Here is a 24,980-nt window from a genome sequence, read left to right as displayed (position 1 = left end):
TCTCATTTACACACCCAGGTGAAAGTGAAAGTTGTTCACCATTCCACATTTACAAAGCCCATTGTTGAGATACTGAGTCTAACAAGTGAAAACAGTAAAAAGATTGAATTGTGACTCTCATATGGGGTTCTGGTCACAGGTGCAATCAGGATTCATTTTTAGACCAGGCTTACAGGCATAAAAACGAGTCTCTTTCCAGAAATCAGCCTAAATGAGAGATATTGACTATCATACATTGGTTTAAGGCAATATATAAGATAGTGAGTCCATAGTAGCATGTGGGCCTCAGAGTAGGTTTCATCTCTTATGCATGCCATATAAAGCCATTGGATGTTGTGGTGGGTGTCATGATAGCCCAGCACAGAATGACCTTGTCACTCTCATATATACATGAGATTATGCCATATAAATGGGTCTAAACCCAGGTGTTAAAACTTTTACTTACATTGTTTCCCATGTGTGCATTGTGTTTTGCATTGGGTAAGAATCATAATAATGTAACTCTTCTGCTTGGGCTCTGTCAACAAGGTTTATTATCACATGTCTCTTAGCCTATCAGTTCAGTGATTTGTCTATTTGTCTACTTTGTCTGTGCTTTGCCCCCCAGGAACTTTGTGACATCACTGGACATAGGATCTAGAAAATGTTACTCTCCACTGCTACCTGGGTACTGCCCACAAAAACTTTGTGAAATCCCACTGAGTGCAAAACCCAGATAATGCAACTCTCCTCTTTATTCTAGGGTCTGCCAAAACAAAGGGAATTAATACATATTGCTGAGCCCAGTACCTAGGTGTTGTGACCCTTTTCTTTTTCTCCAATCCTGTCTACACACGAACATGGTTCCATATTACTTGAGTCTCTACCTGGTTAATGTGACACTTCTGACTTGGCCATGGCTGCAAAGGAAATTACGATGTGTCTTGAGCTCAGAATCCAGGTGATGAGACTCTCCTGCCTTGTTTCTGCCCACAGGTGAAATTGTGTCATATACCTGGATTCAGCTCACATACATAAATACAACTATTATACCTGGACCCAGAAAGGACAGATATTTTGACTCTCATAGCCAGTCTTATGGCCAAAAGAAAAGTAAGGTGTTTCCTAATTGTATATACTTCAGAGACAATTATAAGACTCACACATGTATTATAAAAGCCTGAGTGATACAAAAAAAGTCCTAACAGGAAACAGAAACTAGGTGAGATTGTGACTCCTGGATGCAAACCCAGCTGACCTGATTGTTATACTCTCTCAAGAACATGGCCTACAAAAAAAGGTAATAAATCTCAGACAAAAGAGCGGTTGAAGGATGAAATCGTTCCTCATATACAGGAATCTGACCCATGGTTGATTTGGTGGTGCTTGATTCAGTACACCTATGAGGCTATGACTCCCCTACTGGAACACAGTCTTCAAGTGTGATTGGTCATCTTATACATAGATCTTTCCCATTGTTGTGATTGTGACTCCTCTGATTTGACCCAAATCACAAGATGTGTTAAGTGAAATACACAAAGCCAGGACATGTTTGGGACTTTGAAACTTATTTCTGAATATTTCTTAGTGTGCGATTAGAACATAAAAGTTAGCACATCTCCTGAATAACTTTACTGTATTTTTTAGGCAGTGACCACAGATAAAATTGTGAGACATGTGGACTACACACCTGAGAGAACTTGCCTCGGCCTGTCTACAAAGGGCACTTTTACATATCACTGGGACCAGCACCCAGGTGATGTGAATTGTTTGCCTAATCCCTATCTATAAAAAACATTGTGACTTATATATAAGTGATGTAGCTCCCTTCTGCTGCCTTGGCCCTCCACTTATGGTGCATTGTGACACATATTCCAGTTCTGCACCAGGGTGATGTGACTCTGAGTTTGGGGTTCTGACAATAGGAAGCCTTAGAGCATATCACTTGGCTCAGCACCTAGGTGATGTTGCTCCTCTTTTGCCTTGCCCTGAACACAGGGGAGATTGTGATATATTGCTAAATCCATCCCCAAGGGGAGGTCACTATTATACCTTGCTTTTGCACATAGTGGCCATTGTCATATATATCTAGGCCAATTGCTTAAGTTAAGTGAGTCTCCTCACCTTTGTATGCCCTGCCCACAGGGGTAATTTTGATATACCACTAAAAATAGAATCCAGGTGATGTGACTCTTCTTTCAGGATCTTGCCCACACGAAGGGTTCTGACTTCTCACTGGACCAGCACCCGTCCAGGTGATGTGACTTTCCTGCTTACGCTATGCCCACAGTTTATATTGTGCCATATACCTGAAACAAGATAAGAGGACTAATCATGACTCTTAAACCTGGAGTCAGGATATATGCATGATAGTGATTCCCATTCTTGGAACTTTCCACTTGTGTGTTTGTAACATATACCTTTTCACAGCTTCCTGAGTGATTTAATAATTTTTCCTAGGTGTAGCCCACACAAAAGATTTGGACATTTACCTATGCTGAGGACCTTGGTTATTAGACAATCCTGTCTTTACAATATCCTCAGGAAGGATATAACATGTCTCTGGATCCATTATCTAAGTTACCAGACTTTTCTCTCCTACCTGAACCCTGCTACTGGTGGGGATTGTAACATTTCTAAGCACTGCATTCAAATCATGACTCTCTTGCCTAGTCCTTTCAAAAGGAGACATTGTGACACATCTCTGATCTTACAGTTGAGGTAATATTGCTCTCCTCTTCTGCCTGGACACTGCCCACAATAGGCATTTCTGGCTCAGCATTTAGGTGTTGAGAATCTTGGCTGTTGTGACTCTTTCATTATCACAGAGTAAATTATGATGTGAACCTAGGCACAGCTCCCATGAATAATAATGTCTCTCATATATGGGATCCCACATATAGGAGTAATTTTGACTTTCCTAACTTGCTTTAGAAACACCAGTGATTAAATATCTTTCTGGTTAAAAAAAAAGTTCACAGGAGATTATCATAGCCTCAGATATTTTATAAAGCCCTTGATTTATACACAGAGTGTCATAATGGAACCAAACAGAAAGGTGAAATTATGAGTTTCACATGCACAGCCAGCTTAATTTAAGGACTGTCGCCCTCTCCCATATATAAAGCCAACCATATATATATATATATGTCACCCGAGAAAACAGAATATGTGTGGTATTGTAAATCTCAACTCAGGAATTTTCTGCCAGTGTGATTGTGATATAAATATTAGCCCAGCACCTGTGTGATTTGACTCCCCAGACTGGTTCCAGCTCACATATATTATTGTGATATTTACTTGGGCCAATCTCTCAGTGATGTGACTATCCTGCCTGGGCCCTTCTCTCAGTAAGAATAGTGACATATCACTAGATCCAGTACCCAGGATATGTTACATTTTTGAGTGAGAAGTGCATGCAAAAGTCATTGTGACATGTCACTGTTTCAACCACTTAGGTGATGTATCTCTCCTCATTAGAATAGGCCTTGTACACAGTGGAGGATAGTGACATAAGGCTGGGCCAGGCACACAGATGATGATACTCTTTTGCTAGGGCCGTGTCCTAAAGATGGCACTGTGACAAATCTCTGGGCCTATCACCTAGATGATGTTACTGTCCTGCGTGTGTCCTTCTTACCTTGATAGTGACATATTGCTAGGCTAGGGAAAGAGGACATGGAGCTCTTTCACCAGGGACATGCCCCTGGACCTATCACCTAGGTCATATGACATTGCCAGGGACATGTCTCTGGGCTTATCACCTAGGTGATGTGACTCCCTGCTGGAGCCCTGCCCACAAGGAGCATTGTGACATAAAGGTAGAACCTGCAACTATTTGTTGTAACTCTTTTACATGGTTCCTGTCTTAAGGGAGTCTTGTAATGTATCTATGGATCTAGCATCAAGCTGATTTGACTCTTCTGTCTGGCTTCACCTCACATGCTAGATTGTGTCATATATCTAGGGAAGCACCTATTTGATATGACTCTCCTCTTCTGCCTGACCACTCCCCTATTTGGGACATTGGGCCTTTTATCTTGACCCATGTCCTATTTGATGTGACTCTTTCCTTCTGCCTCAGTCTTTACAATGGGGTGATGTGACATATTGCTAAGCCCAATCTTAGGTAATATGACTCTTCTATTTTTCCCAAACCATGCCATGAAAAGGAAGTTTGATGTATTTCAGGGCCCATTATATAGATGATGTTCCTCTGCTGCCCGTGTCCTGCATAAAGAGAGAATTATGGCATATTGCTACCCCCACCACCACCCTGGTGATGTAACTCTCCTGCTCATGCCAGAGCAACAGAAAGCAGTTTTACATATCTTGGGCGATTTTGTAGGTGTTTTTGCTCTCATAATTTGTCTGGGTTTTGTATTGCATCCTATTGCTGGCTACACGACCCAGTTAATGTAACCCTCATTAGTAGACCCTGCCTAGAGAAGGCATTGTGACATATTCACAGCAGCTAAGTTGTGCTGCACTCCTGCCAGTTTGTTTTTCTACAAATGGAATTATAAATTTTATATTGCTTTCATTCACAGGCATGATAATCAAACTTAAATTGAGATTCCACCAATCATAGATATTTTGCCTCTCAACACTAACTTAATGCAATATGTAAGGTTATGGGTTGCATATTTTTCAAAGCTCACAGAAGTTTACAACAGTAACTCAAATTCTATAAACTGCTTTGCTGGTATGCAGACTTACATAACAGGGACCAGCAAAATGGTAACATTGTGACTCTTGATTACACATGCAGTGGGAGCAAAAGTTGTCACCATCTCACATTAACAAAGTCCATTGTTGAAGGTCTTAGTCTAGCAAATAAATAAATTAGAAAGATGGAATTGTGACTTTCATATGTAGCTCTTGCTACAGGTCAGATGGTGATTATTTTCTGGAACTAGATCATAGCATAATAAGGGGTCTTCTGTCTGAACCCAGCCTGTAAGAGAGATGTTGACTATCATAACTGAATTAAGGCAATATGTAAGATTTTGGGTCAATATGAGTGCATAGGCCTTAGAATGGTTTGCAATTCTCATTCAGGTTACATAAAGTCTTCAGATGTTGTAGTGTGTCATAAGCCGAACAAGTACACATGTGAGATGGTGACTCTTATATACACACCAAGCTAAGAATTAAACATGCTATCCTACAAGATAAGGAGATTGTGTCTACACAGTACTACCAGGACTAGTACTCCAGTTTTGAGACTATGTTGTTTCAGTTTTTTCCAATGGATGCATTTTAAAATATCCCTCAGTCAGAATCATAACAATGTGACTCTTCTACTTGAACCCAGGAACAGAAAATATTACCACATATCTCTGGGCCTACCAACTAGATGATGTGTCTCTCCTGCCAAGGCTCTACCCACATGGGACACTGTGACATATCGCTAGATCTAGCATCTAAGTAATGTGACTCTCCTCTCCTGCCTAAATCTTGGCCACTGAAAAAATTGTGACATACCACTGAATGGAAAACCTAGGTGATGTGACTCTCCTTTGTCCTGGACTCTGCCACAAGAGGGAATTATAATATATTGCTGAGCCCAGTACCCAGAGTGTGTGACTATCCACCATATATATGTTTTTCTTGAGATGCAGTTTTGCTGTTGTCACCCAGGATGCAGTGCAATGGCATGATCTCAGCTCACTGTAACATCTGCCTTCTGGTTTCAAGTGATTCTCCTGCTTCAGTCTCCTAACTAGCGGGGATTACAGGCACATGCCACCTCGCCTGGCTAATTTTTAATATTTTTTTAGTAGAGATGGGTTTTCACTATTTTGGTCAGGTTCATCTTGAACTCCTGAACTCAGATGATCCACACCACCTCAGTCTCCCAAAATGCTGAGATTAGAGGCATAAGCCACATGCCCAGCCAACTATCCACTGTTTTATCAGCCCTGTAAACAGTGGGCATGATGACATATTATTGGAGACTCTACTCATGTGATATGACTCCTCTTCCTGGCCCTGACTAAAAAGGAAGTTAAAATGTTTCCCCAGCTCATCACCCAGATGATGTGACTATTCTGTCTTGTCTCTGTCCAAAGGTGAGATTGTGGCATATACCTGGATTCAGGTTATACGCACAATAAAAATCTCATACTGTTGTACCTGAGCGAGTTAGAAAAACATCACACTTTGAGATGAATTAAGAGTCCTTCCTTAGCCGGCCACTGAGAGACAGTTAAGGCTCAAAATTCTCTTGGCCCTGAGGAAGGGACTTAATTAACTTTTATACCTTGGTTTAGGAAGGGGGATTCTAGTTAAAACAATTTTACAGAAGTAAAGTAGGCAAAAAGTTAAAAGGATAAGTGTTTACAGGAAAGTAAACAGTTCCAAGTGCAGGGCCTTTAAGACTATTACAAGATGATAGACACAGAGCTTTGGGAGTTACCAATCAGATGAATTCCTGGGAACTGCGGATATAGCTTGCCACAGTATCTTTTTGGTTAATTGCATTCTTGGTTGTGCTGGGAGTCAGTTTGCACAAGTTAAGTCTTTGAGGAAGGGGCTGCCAGTGAAAGATCCAAGATGGAGTCAATCTGGCTGTCTTAGCTAAGAAAGAGTCAATTCAGGTGGAAACAAGGCTAGGTGATTAAAGGAAAAGAGAGAGTCCAAAAACAGAGTTAGTAAAAACCAAGTTGGGCATTACATTCCCCACTTGTGCTTTTGGGGAATCAAGGCATTGATTCCTCAGTTATAACAAGGGAGTTATAGGGAGTCTTAAGATACAGAAGTTTGACAGAAGCTATGCATTGTTTTATAAAATTAAGAAACCAATTTAATATACAATGCTCAAAAATTAAACTTAATATTATGATGAGGAGAGGTCCAACTAACCCGGTGATTAAAGTAGTTAGCCAGGGGTTCCAGTTGAACATGTTTTGACACCAGGGGATGTTATTTTTTTGTTCCTGTTGTTGCCTATCTAGAATTTAACTTTTGGAGTGTATCTTTTATGACTAAGAATGGTGGAGGAACCGTTAAATCAACTTTGTCAGGGGGTTTCTAGAACATAGGGTCACCTAAAGCAGTTAAGGGCCCGATTGGCTTGGGTGGGCTCCATGAGACCAGAATTTTTTTTTTTTTTTTGGATAGTGAACATAGTCCCAACATCAAATCCTGAGATATAAAATCTTAATTCCCATGACATGCCATAATATTATTGAGTTGAATTAGGGTCATGGACAGTTATAGTAAGAGGGTTACAATTTTTTCTAGTACATAATTGAGGATGAGAAGCATGAGTTACAGAATGAAGATCTGCTTGATGCCCCAGAGTAGGTGGCTAAAGTTACACATGTCCAGTCAGGGCAGAAAAACTGATAAGTATCTCGATAGTTAGCATCAGGGTGATTCTCAGTACAGAGGTAAAAGTCAACATTTTGGAGTTCTTTTTCTGCCCCTTTGGAGCTTCCACATGCAGTTTGGCTCCCAGAGCATCCAAATCCTGCTGCAAGCTCAACACTTCCTGCTTTTGGGACCAGCAGATTGTATTGCTCTTCATAGGTATGGCCTGGCTCTGGGAACAGTATACATAAATCAACTACAAAGGAGAATTCCTTGGAGGTACCGGCCTTCTGAGTGGTGTTTGCAAATACACGTCCTGTTGTGAAAGAAGTGAGGAGAAAGGAGTAGGAAGGCGCAGAGGACATAAGAGGCAGAAACAAACAAATGAGGTGGATAAAAAGAATTAATCTAATGGCTTCACCTGACTTAGGCACAGTTTTAAAGGGACCTGACCCAGGCCTGGGGACCCATGTTTTTAGTTGGGCTCTGTTGGCCTTTTTGAGGCAGGAGTGATAAATCTAAGCAGGAATGCCATCCACCTTCAGAGCCATTGGCATTGTGAGGATGAGAGTGTGAGGTCTTTTGTAAGCAGGAGTGAGTACTTCTATTTGGAACTTTTTAACAAACACTAAGGCTCCTTGCTGGAACGAATGGCAGGACCCCATCTGGTTAGGAAATGGATTGGGATGGGTTCCTTGAACAAGTGGCAGGATGATATCTTGTACCTGTTGGGGAGACTGTAGGTACTGTAATAAATTAGCTTGCGATATTTCTGCCAGTTGGGCATCTCTTAGCTTAAGGAAGATAGGCGGCACCCTCCCATACATTATTTTAAAAGGCAAGAACCCAGACCAATAAGGGGTGCACCTTACTCTAAGTAGGGCTAAAGGAAGGAGACTTACCCAATTTTCACTGGTTTCTAAAATTAATTTTGTAAGAGTGTTTTTTAGAGTGTTTAAGAGTGTTTTTCATGCGTTCTACCTGCCCAGAGCTCTGGGGTCGATAGGCACAATGGAGCTTCCACTGAATGTTTAACACCTTACTGACTGAGCTATGGATGAGGTGTAGGCAGGTCCATTATCAGACCCTATGGCAGCAGGCAGCCCATATTGAGGGATGATTTCATTGAGTAAGAACTTAACTACCATATTGACAGTTTTGTTTTCAGTAGCAAATGCTTTAGTCCATCCGGAGGTGTCTACTAGTACTAGAAGGTATTTGTACCCAGCCCAGTGTGATTTTACTTCTGTAAAGTCAATTTTCCACTTTTCTTCTGGCAAGTTTTCTCGGAGATGGTGGCTTGGGCTGGGTTTAGGACCTTGCTTGGCATTTACCTGGGTGCAGATTGTGCACTGGAGAGCAGCTTGATCTGTTAGGCTTTGAAGACAGGGGATTCTTCTTTGTTTTTATAGCCTTTCCTGCTGAGGTGAGTAGCCCACCCTCCTGGTAGATGGCTCCATGTACATGCACAGTAGCAAAGGCGTACCTGCTGTCAGTGTAAATGTTAATATGTTTATCCTTACCCCATAGGAGAGCCTGAGTGAGGGCAATCAATTTAGCTTTTTGTGCTGAGGTGTTTGCTGGTAAAGCCTGAGCCCACAACACATCTGTCTCCATGGTAACAGCTTCATCAGCCTTTCGTACTCCCTGCTCGAGAAAGCTGCTACTGTCTGTGAACACAGTGGCATCCACCTTCTCTAGGGGCACATCTTGAAGATTGGGTTGGCCAGTTTTGGTAGTTTCTAACAGTTCCTGTCAGTCATGGATAGTAGCTGGATTTAAACACCATTTGGGAGAGAAGGTCAAATGAGGCTGATCTAACAGTAAATTCTGATACTGCAGGATGAAAGCATTTGACATCCATTTGCCAGAAGCACTTTGAAGTAAAGTCTCTAAGGCATGAGGAGCTGTAAGTTTTAAATTTTGGCCCAGAGTTAACTTATCAGCCTCTTGGACTAGGTTTGCTGTAGCCGCTATGGCTCACAGACAACTTGGCCATCCAGAGGCCACAGAATCCAGTCTCTTAGATAAATAGGCCACTGGGCATCTCCAGGGCCCTAAAGCCTGAGTAAGCACCCCTTTAGCAACTCCCTGGCTTTCATGGACAAACAGGTGAAATGACTTTGAGCTATTAGGGAGGGCTAAAGCAGGGCTTCAGTTAATGCCTTTTTCAGGTTTTGAAAAGCCTGTTCTTCTGTGTCTGTCCAAATTAACGGGCCATTTTATTCTGTACCTCTTGGATAGCCACCACTAAGATTTTTGTTTGTCCTTTGAATGCTTTATCAGCGGCCTTTTTAGCTGCCTGTGTTGCTTGTTTTTGTTTTTCAAACTCTCAATTGTAAAAAACATTTTGGCTATTTCTAAAAGCTGACTGATATTCATTCCAGTAAATCCCTTCAGTTGTTGGAGTTTTCTTTTAATATCTAGGGCTGCCTGAGCCACAAGTGCCAAATTAAGAGCACGGCTATTTTAGGGGGCCGCTGGGTCAAAAGGGGTGTAAATCTGATAAGCCTACTGGAGCGGCTCTAAAAACGCTCCTGGTGACTCATTGGGCCCCGGACAACTTCAGTCACCTTAGACAAGTTTATGGGTTTCAGAGCAGCTCCCTTAATACCCGTAAGGAGATACTGGTGAAAATCATCCAAAGCTTTCCTTCCACTTGAGGAATTTGGGTCCCAGTTAGGCCAGGTAGAGGGAAAGACCTCCTCAAGGAGGTCTCTAGCTTCCTCCTCCTGTCTATTGGCTGATGCAAGGAAGTGCTTTCTGGCCTCTCTCCGGATACACTCCGTCTCCTCAGAGGTAAAGAGAGTTAAAAGGAGCTGTTGGCAGTCATCCCAGGTGGGCCGATGTGTCTGGAGTACGGACTCCATCAGTGAGGTCAAAGCCTGGAGCTTTTCAGAAAAGGGAGGATTATGGGTTTTCCAATTATACAAGTCAGAAGTAGAAAAAGGGACATAAACCAAGAAGGGGGCTGACAGCTCATCACCTGTTGGGACTTGTGCCTCTCTCAGTGGTAGTAGAGGAGCTGCTTCCTCCCGCTGTGGCCGCAGTCAAGAGGCAATGGGTGGTGAGCCCACAGGGGCATCGTCTAGGAGACATGGGACAACGAACAACCCTAAGGGAGCAAGTTGGTTGTAAGGTGGTAGGACTGGGTGAGGGAGACTCTCCTCTTCTTTAGAGGGAGGCAGTACAGGGGGAGCTGAACCGGCTGAGGGTCGAGGAGAAAACGCGGCGTGGCTCAGGAGGACTCTGGAGGTGGAATTGTGAATGGCGCATGAACGGAGCCATGGAGGAGGATTCCTGACCAAACTTAACCATTGATCTATATAGGGAAGCTGATCAGGGTGACTGGGAGCTTTGGTAACAACCCACCACATGGCTTGAACAATTGTAGGAGTCAATGAACCTTCAGAGGGCCACCCAGCTCCAAACTTTGACCATTCTACTTTACAGAGTGTCCGGCGCTTGCCTTTCTTAAGATGGACTCCATAATCCTCTGAGAAACCAAGAGAAAAATTTTTCAGCATACACTGGAGGGGGCTGTTTCCCTTTTTTTTTTTTTTTAGAAGGCAATTTAACACAATTTGAGTAGAGATTTCAGATCCAATATAGACAGAGAAACTCATTCCATGGGGGTCTGGAGTATCAGAAAAACAGAATTAACATAACTAGAAAGAACAGAAAAACCACAACAGCTAATACCACTTGCCACATTGCTGTAGCTTTAAGATTGAGGGAAGGGGACTAAAGGCCAGCCCGAGGTCTCCTGGGTTGGTTGGATCTAGGCGTTCTCCCTCTTCTTCTCCCTCCAGACCTGTACCTTAAATACCTTTGATGTCTCCATGACTCAAAGGCAAATAGCTCAAATTCAGCTTTTTCCATCAAGGGTTCAAGGAGTGAGAGCAGAGTCAAGTAATGGAGACGCTGAACTTGCTGTTGCACCAGAAAACGAGATGTGCGGGGTAGGGTGCAGGGATGAAGAGGAAAGGGTCTTAACGACTCCGGTCATTTTTAAGATGAGAGAGTAGCCACAGGGGAACAGAGTAGGAGTCTAAACAAAGTAAAGCATGACAGGCGTAGGGAGACGTGAGTTTTCCTACACAGTGTTCTATTTAAGGTCTCAAGAAAAGTTACAGAATGACAAGAGGTGAGCAAGGAAATCTGCAGGGTGGCTGTTTTGAACCCACCGCCGGTTTAATCTAGAGGAGGTCCAATCACTTGAACGTGGGGTATGGCAATCTAAATACCCACAACCTCCATGGTGCCAGCAATTCCAATTAGACGAATGCAGTTTACACACCATCCTTCCCATAACAACACCTGACTTGCCTCTGGCAGAAAAGACAGGACTGTGGTGGCCAGCCTAAATGATTGATGAGAAATTTAGCCTCCTGTGACAAAAAAAAATCAGCACTAAGGACCTTGAAGAAGTTTTTACCCAGACGTCTTGGGCAATACTGACATCCTGACATGCAAAAACCTTGGCAACCACTAAACAAGACAATAAACACTAAACAGAACAATAAACATAAAACAAACAATTTGACCCTAGGGTATGTAAAAAGTTTTGACAGTTTTTTTTTTCCTCTTTTTTTTTACTAGACAGACAAAGGGAGGGGGTCCCATGATGGGATCAGTCAGATACCTGCCTGGCCACTCCCCCTGAGGGGATTTGGGCTCCTGTTAGCATTAGCAGGCCAGTATAAACCCCCGGCTCGGATCAAGCTATGCCCGATGCTGCCTTAAGCCTTATGAGGTCACCACAGAACCGCAGGTGAGGTCCCACTCGAACTGTGTAGCTTTCGCCCTGGAGCTACAAACTGGAGGATAAGCACAAGCCCTTATCCTCCCCCATCCATACACCATTCACACAGAATTATTATAACAGTTTTTTTTCTTCTTCTTCTTTCCTGGAGTTTCTCCAGGAAACCTGAACAAGAGAAAGATGAGAGATAGAAAGAGGAGGGTGGGGGGGAGAGAGAGAGAGAGAGAAAGAGAGAGAGACCGGTCTGCCAGAAACCAAGGCTCAGTTCCCCAGCATCCTGGGATGTGAACTGAGTCAAGGGAGGGTCCTTGTCAGGACCACTTCCCACTCAAACCAAGACACAATGGTGCCTACCAGAAAACCAAGGCTCAACCCTTTAGCATCCTAGAAAAATGGGCAGAGTCAAAAGAGGGATGCCCTCATCAGGGCTGCTTCCCTCTTACCAGAACCAGAATGAAGTCAAATCTGACCTACCTGACTCTGGGGTCAGAAGCTGAGGACTCAGATGTTGAATTTTAGGTCACTCACATGGTAGCCAATCCGCTCTCCTCTGGAAGACGGTCACCCTTTGGGGATCTGAAAATTCTTTTTGTTCAGGTGGCGCCCCCTCTACAAGTTGGCCATCCCTCTGGGGGAGCCCAGAGCAAGACCAGCTCTCACCTGGTGGTGTTAAAATCTCACTAGGGCTTCCAAATATTGTACCCGAGCGAGTTAGAAAAACGCCACACTTTGAGATGAATTAAGAGTCCTTTATTAGCCGGAGACTGAGAGATGGCTAACTCTCAAAATTATCTCGGCCCTGAAGAAGGGGCTTGATTAACTTGTATACCTTGGTTTAGGAAGGGGGAGGGGGGGTCTAGTTAAAACAATTTTACAGAAGTAAAGTAGGCAATAAGTTAAAAGGATAAATGGTTACAAGAAAGTAAACAGTTCCAGGGGCAGGGGCTTTAAGACTATTACAAGATGATAGACATGGGGCTTTGGGCGTTACCAATCAGACGAATTCCTGGGAACTGTGGATATATCTTGCCATAGTATCTTATTGTTTAATTACATTCTTGGATGTTCTGGGAGTCAGCTTGCACAAGTTAAGTCCTTGAGGAAGGGGCTGCCAGTGAAAGAGCCAAGATGGAGTCAGTCTGGCTGTCTTAGCTAAGGGAGAGTCAATTCAGGTGGAAACAAGGCTAGGTGATTAAAGGAAAAGAGAGAGTCCAAAAACAGAGTTAGTAAAAACCAGGTTGAGCATTACAATACCTAGACCCTGCTAGAAGAGATATATCGACTTTAATAGCCAGTCTTTTGGCCATGGGTAAAGTTCTAGACCTCCCACCTGTAAGAATTCATAAGAAAGTATGCTAATTACTCAGGCATATCATATAAAACCTTAGTGACAAAAATGGTGTCATAACAGGCACTGACAACTAGGTGCTATTGTGGCTCTTGAATCCACTCACAGCTGACATGATTGCCATTCTCCAACATGAGCAGAGTCTATGAATTTTGTGCTAAATCTCACACACATACCAATAGAAGATTGAAATTGTTACTCTCATACATGAATCTGATCCACAGCTGGTTTGGTGACTTTTGAATTACGATTCAGCAGACCTGCAGTGTTTTGACTCCCCTGCTGAGACAAAATCTTTAAATGGGATTGGGGCTCTTATATGTAAATCTTGCCCATTCTTGAGATAGTGATTCCTGTGCTTGAATCCAGCTTGAAGGAGGTGTTCATTCACATACCTGAAGCCAGGACTTTTGTGGGACTGTGAAACTTGTTTCTGAACATTTTCAAGTCTGTGATTGAGAAGTATGACTTTACCCAGCCTCTGAGTGTTTTCACTCTGTTTTCCAGGCCCACAGCACCATGGAAATTGTGACATACTTGCAACAAGCACCTAACATTATATAACACCTTCTTTGTCAATGCAACAAAAGACAGTTTTGGGTATCACTGGTACCAGCAACCAGCTGATGTAAAATCTTGGCCTGAACCCTGCCTACAATGAGCATTGTGGCTTTTATATAGGTCCATCATGTAAATTATGTGACTTTCTTCTAGTGCCCTGCCTCTACACACATAGTGCATTGTGAAACTTAACAGTGTACTGTATCCAGGTGATGTGACTCTCTTTTGTGGGTTAAAGGGTTCTGCCAATAGAAAGCTTTGTAACATATCACTTGGCTCAGCACCAAAGTGATGTTTCTTTTCTCTTGCCTAGACCCTGACCACCAAAGAGATTTTGACATATTGCCGAACCCAGCAACAAGAAGAAGTCACTCTGCTGCCTTCATCCTGCACATAGGTGCTATTGTACATCTATCAATGTCAATTGCCTATGTGAAGTTTGTCTTCTCTCCTTCCTAAACGCTGATCCTAGTGGGGATTCAGATATATCACTGCAACCAGCATCCAAGAGGTGTGACTCTTCTTCCAGAGTCCTGTCCACAAGGAGGATTGTGATATTTTACTGGACCACAACCCATTCAAGTGATGTTACTTTCTTTTCTTCTCCCAGCCCACAGGTGATATTGTGCCATATACCTGAGACCATAACAAAGGCCTAATAATGACTCTTGCACTTGGATCCAGGACATGTGCAGGAAGGTGACTCTCATCATTGAACCTTTCCACAGGTGTTACTGTAACATGTACCTTTGCCCAGCTCCTGAGTTATTTAATAATCCTGCCTAGTTGTAGCCCACATATGACATTTTAATATATGTCTGTGCCAAGAATATTGTGGATTTGACTCTCATGTGTTAACAGTGTTCACAGAAAAGATCATAATATGTCTCTGGACCCATTGTCTAGGTAATGTGACTCTTCTCTCCTGCCTGAACATTGCTTCTAGTGATGAGTGTAGCATTTTAAGCATTGCATCCAAAAGACATTAGTCTCTTGCCTGGGCCTCATTTTAACATGAGGCATTGTGATATATCTCTAGGCCCTTCACTAAGGTGATATGACTCACCTCTCCTGCCTAGACAGTCTCCATGAGAGACATTATGCAATAGAGGTGGGCCTAACACTCAAGGTTTATGATTTTGTGTTAGGGCCCTGCCTACAAAGAAAATATTAAAATATTTCTGGCTCAAAATTTAGGTGACATGGCTATCCTGCCTGTTTAGTACTTCAGAGAGTAGGGTGAAATATACTAAGGCACAGCTAACAGACATGATAATGACTGACATATTAGGACACAGCCAATAGGAGAAATTTTGTCTTATAGCTATATTTAGGAATATGAGAGTCTTCCAGGATCTCCTTCTGGTGGTAAAATGGTCACAGAAGATTGCAATGCTCGCACATATTTTATAACAATCTTGTGTTTTATAGACAGTGTCACAACAGGGCTTAGCATACAGAGGAAATTGTGGGTCTCACATGCACACCCACCTGACAGTAAGGAGTTTCACTATCACATGGATGAAGACAACTGTTCTACATGAAACCCGGACATGTGTTGTATTATAAATCTAATCCCAATAATTTTATTCTATTGTGACTGTGATATAGATCTTTGCCAAGCACCTTTATGATTTCACTCTTCAGATTGGTTTGGGCCTACATATGGGATTTTGATATCTACCTGAGCCAAACTTGAAGTGATGTGACTCTTCTGCCTCAGTAATAATTGTGACATCAATGGATCCAGCACCCAGATGATGTTACATTCTTGTCTGGGCCATAGCCACAGACATCATAGTGACATTTCATTGTGTCCATTACTTAGAATACATAATTAACCTCTCTGGAATGGGCCCTGAACTCAGGGAAGAATAGTGATATATTCCTAGGCCAGGCACACAGGTATTGATACTCTTTTGTCAGGGCCAAGCCCAAAAGAGGGCATTTTGGCATATCACAGAGCCTATCATGTAGGTGATTTTGTTCTTCTGCTTGAGATCTGCCTACTTGAATAGTGACATATTGCTAGGCCAGGCAAAAAGCTGATGCTACTTTTTTGCCAGGTCTATGTTTTAAGGAAGGCTTTGTGATGTATCTCTGAACCTATCACCTAGGTGAGCTGACTTCCTGATTGGCCCTTCTCACATGGATTATTGTGATCAAGAGTAGAACCTTCATCTAGGTGATGTAAAATTCTTGCTGGGGCTTTTTCTAAGATGGACTTGTGAATATCTCAAGATACAAGACCAAGTGATGTGGCTCCTCAGCCTGGTTTCTTCCCACATAGTAAATGGTGACGTATATGCAAAGAAGCATACGGGTAACAAGACTCTTTTTCTGCTTGAGCTCTGCCAACTCATTGGGCCATATCTCTGAGCCCATGGCTAAAGCAATGAGACTCACTTATTCTGTCTGGGAATGGGAAGATTGTGACATACTGATGAGCCCAGAACCTAGGTAGTATGACTCTCATCTTCTTGCTGAACAAGGCCCACAAACAGGGCTTTTGCTGACTCTTAGGACCTAACACCTGTATGATGTTACTCTTTAGCCTAGGTCATGAATAAAGAGGGAATGGAGACATATTGATCTGCCCAGCAACATAATGATGTGACCCTTTTTCTTGTGCCAGAGCCACAGAAGTTATGTCAACATATCTTTGTCCCATACTGCAAATGTTTTGGCTCTCATCACTTTGTTGTGTTTCTTCCATGTGTTGTTGTATCACATTGCTGGCTCCAGCCCCCAGTTAATGTCATCCTCATTCCTAGGCCCTGCCTAGAGAGGGCATTGTGACATATTCCTTGGCACAGCACCTAAGTGATATTACCCTTCTGCCTAGCTTTTGCCCACAAATGGGATTATGACATATACTTTGCTTCAGTTTAAAGATATGATGATCAAGATTACAATGGGATTCAGCCAATAGGAAATATTTTGACTCTAGCAACTAGGTTTAGGTCAATACAGAAGGTATTTCATTGCATATTTATACAAATCTCACAGAGGTTTACAACACTAACTCATACCATGAAAACTTCTTGGGCTGTACAAAGAGTTTCATAACAGGGCCCAGCAAAATGTGAAGATTGTGACTCTCAACTACACACTCAGGTGAATGTAAAATTTGTTACCGTCCTATATTTCGAAAGCCCAATGTTGAGGTACTGAGTCTAATAAATGAATACAGCACAGATTTGGAATGGTGACTTTCTTAAGTGAATCTGTCAACCTGTGAGATGATGATTCATTCCTGGATCCACCTAACAGGCATAATAATGGTCTCATCCCTGAGGCCAGCCTATAGGAGAAATGTTACTGTCACACCTGGGTTTAGGGCAATATGTAAGATCATGGGTCCATATAAGCATGAAGGCCTCAGAGAGGTTTATGACTCTCATCCATGTTGTATAAAGTTCTCAGGTGTTGTAGAGAGTGTCACACAATGGCCAGCATGCATGTGAGATTGTGACTTTCCTATACACAACTAGCTAATCATTAAGGATATCACCATTAAAGATGAGGAGATTGTGTCATATCCCTTGGCCTAGTACCTGGGTGTTCAGACATTTTGGTTTAAATTCCTTTTCATAAGGGCATTGTGGGTCAGATCATGATAATGTGACCCTTCTACCTGGGCCCTGCAAATGGGATATTTTCCCATCTCTCTGGGTCTACTGGCTAGGTGAGATGTCTCTCCTGTCAGTTTTGTGCCAACAATGGACACTGTGACATATCACCATATATAGCATCTAGGTAATATGATTCTACTCTCCTGCCTGGAATCTTCCCGTTTAAGAAATTGTGACATATGATCCTACTCCCCTGCCTGGATCCTGCCCACTTAGGAAATTGTGACATACCACTGAGTGCAAAACCCACATGATGCTTCTCTTTGTCCTGGGTTCTGCCACAAGAGGGAATTACTTCATATTTCTGAGTCCAGCAAAAAGGTGGTGTGGTTCTCTTTTTTCTCTTCAAACCTGTCTACATTAGGCATGGTGAGCTATTATCTGAGGCTGTAAACAGATGATGTGGCCCTTCTGCCTAATTACTGCCCACTTGTTAAATTGTGACTAGGGATATTTCTAGGAGATATGACTCTCCTTTTCTACCTCAGACCTGCCTACTGGGCACACTGTGATATAACTCTCAGCTTACGGTTTAAGTGAAGTGACTCTTCTTCTGCCTGGCCTTTACAATGGGAGGATTTTGACGTATTACTGCCTGGCCTTTACAATGGGAGGATTTTGACGTATTACTGAGCCCAATACTCAGTTTATTTGATTCTTTTTTTTCTTGAACAATGCCAGCAAACAGAAATTTTGACCTATTGCCAGGCCCATCAAACAGATGAAGTTACTCTTTTTTCCTGGGTCCAGTATACAGAGAGAATTATGGACTATTGCTGGGCCAAGCACTCAATAATGTGACTCTCATGCCTATGCCAGAGACACAGAAGGTATTTCAACATATCCTGAGCCAATTATGTAGGTGTTACGGCTCTCATAACTTGCCTGCTTTTTCCCCCCATGTTGGATGGTGTCATATTGCTGAGTCCAGCACCCATTAAATGTGAATATAATTCCTATTCTCTGTCTAGGAGGGCACTGTGACATATTGCTTGGCACAGCACCTAAGTGATGTTACCCTCCTACCTAGTTTTTTGCCCACAAATGGGACTATCACGTATACTTTTCTTCAATTCACAGGCATGATTTTCAGACTTCAACTGGGATTCAGCCTATAGGAGATATTTTACCTTTCAATGCTAGGCCAAGGGGAATAGGTAAGGTCCTGATTTCTATATTTGTACCAAGCTCACAGAACTTTACAACCCTAACTCTCTTTTTTTATTATTATTATACTTTAAGTTTTAGGGTACATGTGCACAATGTGCAGGTTACTTACATATGTATACATGTGGCATGCTGGTGTGCTGCACCCATTAACTTGTCATTTAGCATTAGGTATATCTCCTAATGCTATCCCTCCTCTTTCCTCCCACCCTACAACAGTCCCTAGAGTGTGATGTTCCACTTCCTGTGTCCATGTGTTCTCATTGTTCAATTCCCACCTATGAGTGAGAACATGCGGTGTTTGGTTTTTTGTCCTTGTGATAGTTTACTGACAATGATGATTTCCAATTTCATCCATGTCCCTACAAAGGACATGAACTCATCATTTTTTATGGTTGCATAGTATTCCATGGTGTATATGTGCCACATTTTCTTAATGGAGTCTGTCTTTGTTGGACATTTGGGTTGGTTCCAAGTCTTTGCTATTGTGAATAGTGCCCCAATAAACATACGTGTGCATGTGTCTTTATAGCAGCATGATTTAGAGTCCTTTGGGTACATACCCAGTAATGGTATGGCTGGGTCAAATGGTATTTCTAGTTCTAGATCCCTGAAGAATTGCCACACTACCTTCCACAATGGCTGAACTAGTTTACAGTCCCACCAACAGTGTAAAAGTGTTCCTGTTTCTCAACATCCTCTCCAACACCTGTTGTTTCCTGACTTTTTAATGATTGCCATCCTAACTGGTGTGAGACGGTATCTCATTGTGGTTTATATTTGCATTTGTCTGATGGCCAGTGATGGTGAGCATTTTTACAAGTGTTTTTTGACTGCATAAATGTCTTCTTTTGAGAAGTGTCTGTTCATATCCTTCACCCACTTTTTGATGGAGTTGTTTGTTTTTTTCTTGTAAATTTCTTTGTGTTCATTGTAGATTCTGGATGTTAGCCCTTTGTCAGATGAGTAGGTTGCAAAAATTTTCTCCCATTTTGTAGGTTGCCTGTTCACTCTGATGGTAGTTTCTTTTGCTGTGCAGAAGCTCTTTAGTTTAATTAGATCCCATTTGTCAATTTTGGCTTTTGTTGCCATTGCTTTTGGTGTTTTAGACATGAAGTCCTAGCCCATGCCTATGTCCTGAATGGTAGTGCCTAGGTTTTCTTCTAGGGTTTTTATGGTTTTAGGTCTAACGTTTAAGTCTTTAATCTATTTTGAATTAATTTTTGTATAAGGTGTAAGGAAGGGATCCAGTTTCAGCTTTCTACATATGGCTAGCCAGTTTTCCCAGCAGCACATATTAAATAGGGAATCCTTTCCCCATTGCTTGTTTTTCTCAGATTCATCAAAGATCAGATAGTTGTAGATATACAGTTTTATTCCTTAGGGCTCTGTTCTGTTCCATTGATCTATATCACTGTTTTGGTAGCAGTACCATGCTGTTTTGATTACTGTAGCCTTGTAGTATAATTTGAAGTCAGGTAGCGTAATGCCTCCAGCTTTGTTCTTTTGGCTTAGTATTGACTTGGTGATGTGGGCTCTTTTTTGTTTCCACATGAACTTTAAAGTAGTTTTTTCCAATTCTGTGAAGAAAGTCATTGGTAGCTTGATGGGGATGGCATTGAATCTATAAATCACCTCAGGCATTATGGCCATTTTCACGATATTGATTCTTCCTACCCATGCGCATGGAATGTTCTTCCATTTGTTTGTATCCTCTTTTATTTCATTGAACAGTGGTTTGTAGTTCTCCTTGAAGAGGTCCTTCACATCACTTATAAATTTGATTCCTAGATATTTTATTCTCTTTGAAGCAATTGTGAATGGGAGTTCACTCATGATTTGGCTCTCTCTTTGTCTGTTATTGGTGTATAGAAATGCTTGTCGTTTTTGCCCATTGATTACAGATCGTGAGACTTTGCTGAAGTTGCTTATCAGCTTAAGGAGATTTTGGGCTGAGACAATGGGGTTTTCTAGATATACAATCATGTCATCTGCAAACAGAGACAATTTGACTTCCTCTTTTCCTAATTGAATACCCTTTATTTCCTTCTCCTGCCTAATTGCCCTGGCCAGAATTTCCAACACTATATTGAATAGGAGTGGCGAGATACGTCATCCCTGTCTTGTGCCAGTTTTCAAAGGGAATGTTTCCAGTTTTTGCCCATTCAGTATGATATTGGCTGTGGGTTCATCATAGATAGCTCTTATTATTTTGAGATACGTCCCATCAATACGTAATTTATTGCGAGTTTTTAGCTTGAAGGGTTGTTGAATTTTGTCAAAGGCCTTTTCTGCATCTATTGAGATAATCATGTGGTTTTTGTCTTTGGTTCTGTTTCTATGTTGGATTACATTCATTGATTTGAATATATTGAACCAGCCTTGCACTCAAGGTATGAAACCCACTTGATCATGGTGGATAAGCTTTCTGTTGTGCTGCTGGATTCTGTTTGCCAGTATTTTATTGAGGATTTTTGCATCAATGTTCATCAATGATATTGGTCTAAAATTCTCTTTTTTGGTTGTGTCTCTGCCCAGCTTTGGTATCAGGATAATGCTGGCCTCATAAAAAGAGTTAGGGAGGATTCCCTCTCTTTCTATTGATTGGAATAGTTTCAGAAGGAATGGCAACAGTTCCTCCTTGTACCTCTGGTAGAATTCAGCTTTGAATCCATCTGGTCCTGGACCCTTTTTTGTTGGTAAGCTGTTGATTATTGCCACAATTTCAGAGCCTGTTATTGGTCTACTCAGAGATTCAACTTCTTCCTGGTTTAATCTTGGGAGGGTGTATGTGTCGAGGAATTCATCCATTTCTTCTAGATTTTCTAGTTTATTTGCGTAGAGGTGTTTGTAGTATTCTCTGATGATAGTTTGTATTTCTGTGGGATTGGTGGTGATATCCCCTTTTTCATTTTTTATTGCATCTATTTGATTCTTCTCTCTCTTCTTCTTTATTAGTCTTGCTAGTGGCCTATCGATTTTGTTGATCCTTTCAAAAAAACAGCTCCTGGATTCATTAATTTTTTGAAGGGTTTTCTGTGTCTCTATTTCCTTCAGTTCTGCACTGATCTTAGTTATTTCCTGCCTTCTGCTAGCATTTGAATGTGTTTGCTCTTGCTTTTCTAGTTCTTTGAATTGTGATGTTAGGGTGTCAATTTTGGATCTTTCCTGCTTTCTCTTGTGGGCATTTAGTGCTCTAAATTTCCCTCTACACACTGCTTTAAATGTGTCCCAGAGATTCTGGTATGTTGTGTCTTTGTTCTCATTGGTTTCAAAGAACATCTTTATTTCTGCCTTCGTTTCATTATGTACCCAGTAGTCATTCAGGAGCAGGTTGTTCAGCTTCCATGTAGTCGAGCGGTTTTGAGTGAGTTTTTTAATCCTGAGTTCTATTTTGATTGCACTGTGGTCTGAGACACAGTTTGTTATAATTTCTGTTCTTTTACATTTGCTGAGGAGAGCTTTACTTCCAAGTATGTAGTCAATTTTGCAATAGGTGTAGTGTGGTGCTGAAAAGAATGTATATTATATTGATTTTGGGTGGAGAGTTCTGCAGATGTCTATTATCTCCACTTGGTGCAGAGCTGAGTTCAATTCCTTGGTATCCTTGTTAACTTTCTGTCTCATTGATCTGTCTAATGTTGACAGTAGGGTGTTAAAGTCTCCCATTATTATTGTGTGGGAGTCTAAGTCTCTTTGTAGGTCACTCAGGACTTGCTTTATGAATCTGGATGCTCCAGTACTGGGTGCATATATATTTAGGATAGTTAGCTCTTCTTGTTGAATTGATCCCTTTACTATTATGTAACGGCCTTCTTTGTCTCTTTTGATCTTTATTGGTTTCAAGTCTGTCTTATCTGAGAGTAGGATTGCAACCCCTGCCATTTTTTGTTTTCCATTTGCTTGGTAGATCTTCCTCCATCCTTTTATTTTGAGCCTATGTGTGTCTCTGCACATGAGATGGGTTTCCTGAATACAGCACACTGATGGTTCTTGACTCTTTATCCAATTTGCCAGTCTGTGTCTTTTAATTGGAGGATTTAGTCCATTTACACTTTAAGTTAATATTGTTATGTGTGAATTTGATCCTGTCATTATGATGTTAGCTGGTTATTTTGCACATTAGTTGATGCAGTTTCTTCCTAGCCTTGATGGTCTTTACAATTTGGCATGATTTTGCAGTGGCTGGTACCAGTTGTTGCTTTCCATGTTTAGTGCTTCCTTCAGGAGCTCTTTTGGGCAGGTCTGGTGGTGACAAAATCTTTCCGCATTTGCTTGTCTGTAAAGTATTTTATTTCTCCTTCACTTATGAAGCTTAGTTTTGTTGGATATGAAATTCTGGGTTGAAGATTCTTTTCTTTAGGAATGTTGAATATTGGCCCCCGCTCTCTTCTGGCTTGTAGAGTTTCTGCCAAGAGATCCGCGGTCAGTCTGATGGGATTCCCTTTGAGGTTAACCTGACATTTCTCTCTTGCTTCCCTTCGCATTTTTTCTTTCATTTCAACTTTGAGGAATCTGACAATTATGTGTCTTGGGGTTGCTCTTCTCGAGGAGTATCTTTGTGGTGTTTTCTGTATTTCCTGAATTTGAATGTCGTCCTGCCTTGCTAGATTAGGGAAGTTCTCCTGGATAATATCCTGCAGAGTGTTTTCCAACTTCATTCCATTCTCCTCATCACTTTCAGGTACACCAATCAGATGCAGATTTGGTCTTTTCACATAGTCCCATGTTTCTTGGAGGTTTTGTTCATTTCTTTTTACTCTTTTTTTCTCTAAACTTCCCTTCTTGCTTCATTTCATTCATTTCATCTTCCATCACTGATAACCTTTCTTCCAGTTGATCACATCAGCTCCTGAGGCTCCTGCATTCTTCATGTAGTTCTCGAGCCTTGGCTTTCAGCTCCATCAGCTCCTTTAAGCACTTATCTGTATCAGTTATTCTAGTTTAGTTCTCAAGCCTTGGCTTTCAGCTCCATCAGCTCCTTTAAGCACTTCTCTGTATCAGTTATTCTAGTTATACATTTATCTAAATTTTTTTCGAAGTTTTTAACTTCTTTGCCTTTGGTTTGAATTTCCTCCTGTAGCTTAGAGTAGTTTGATCATCTGAAGCCTTCTTCTCTCAATTCATCAAAGTAATTCTCCATCCAGCTTTGTTCTATTGCTGGAACTATGTTCCTTTGGAGGAGGAGATGCACTCTGCTTTTTAGAGTTTGCAGTTTTTCTGCTCTGTTTTTTCCCCATCTTTTTGGTTTTATCTACTTTTGGTCTTTGATGACGGTGATGTACAGATGGGTTTTTTGTGTGGATGTCCTTTCTGTTTGTTAGTTTTCCTTCTAAAAGACAGGACCCTCAGCTGCAGGTCTGTTGGAGTTTGCTAGAGGTCCACTCTGGACCCTGTTTACCTGGGTATCAGCAGCAGTGGCTGCAGAACAGCAGGATTTTCATGAACTGAGAAAGCTGCTGTCTGATCATTCCTCTGGAAGTTTTGTCTCAGAGGAGTACCTGGCCATGTGAGTTGTCACCCTGCCCCTACTGCGGGGTGCCTCCCAATTAGGCTGCTTTGGGGTCAGGGGTCAGGGACCCACTTGAGAAGGCAGTCTGCCCATTCTCAGATCTCCAGCAATGTGCTGGGAGAACAACTGCCCTCTTCAAAGCAGTCAGACAGGGACATTTAAGTCTGCAGAGGTTATTGCTGTCTTTTTGTTTTTCTGTGTCCTGCCCCCAGATGTGGAGCCTACAGAGGTAGGCAGGCCTCCTTGAGCTGTGGTGGGCTCCACCCAGTTGGAGGTTCCCAGCTGCTTTGTTTACCTAAGCAAGCCTGGGCAATGGTGGGCGCCCCTCCTCCAGCCTCGCTGCCACCTTGCAGTTTGATCTCAGACTGCTGTGCTAGCAATCAGTGAGACTCTGTGGGCATCGGACCCTCCGAGCCAGGTGTGAGATATAATCTCCTTGTGCGCCATTTTTTAAGCCTATCGGAAAAGCGCAGTATTAAGGTAGGAGTGACCTGATTTTCCAGGTGCCTTCTGTCACCCCTTTCTTTGACTAGGAAAGGGAACTCCCTGACCCCTTGCATGTCCTGAGTGAGGCAATGTCTCACCCGGCTTTGGCTCATGCACGGTGTGCTGCAACCACTGTCCTGCCCCCACTGTCTGGCACTCCCTTGTGAGATGAACCCAATACCTCAGATAGAAATGCAGAAGTCACCCATC

Source organism: Pan paniscus, chromosome Y, assembly GCF_029289425.2.
Source record: "Pan paniscus chromosome Y, NHGRI_mPanPan1-v2.0_pri, whole genome shotgun sequence".
Taxonomy (NCBI): Eukaryota; Metazoa; Chordata; class Mammalia; order Primates; family Hominidae; genus Pan; species Pan paniscus.
The sequence above is the reverse complement of the archived record's forward strand: the minus strand, read 5'-3'. Positions refer to the sequence as shown.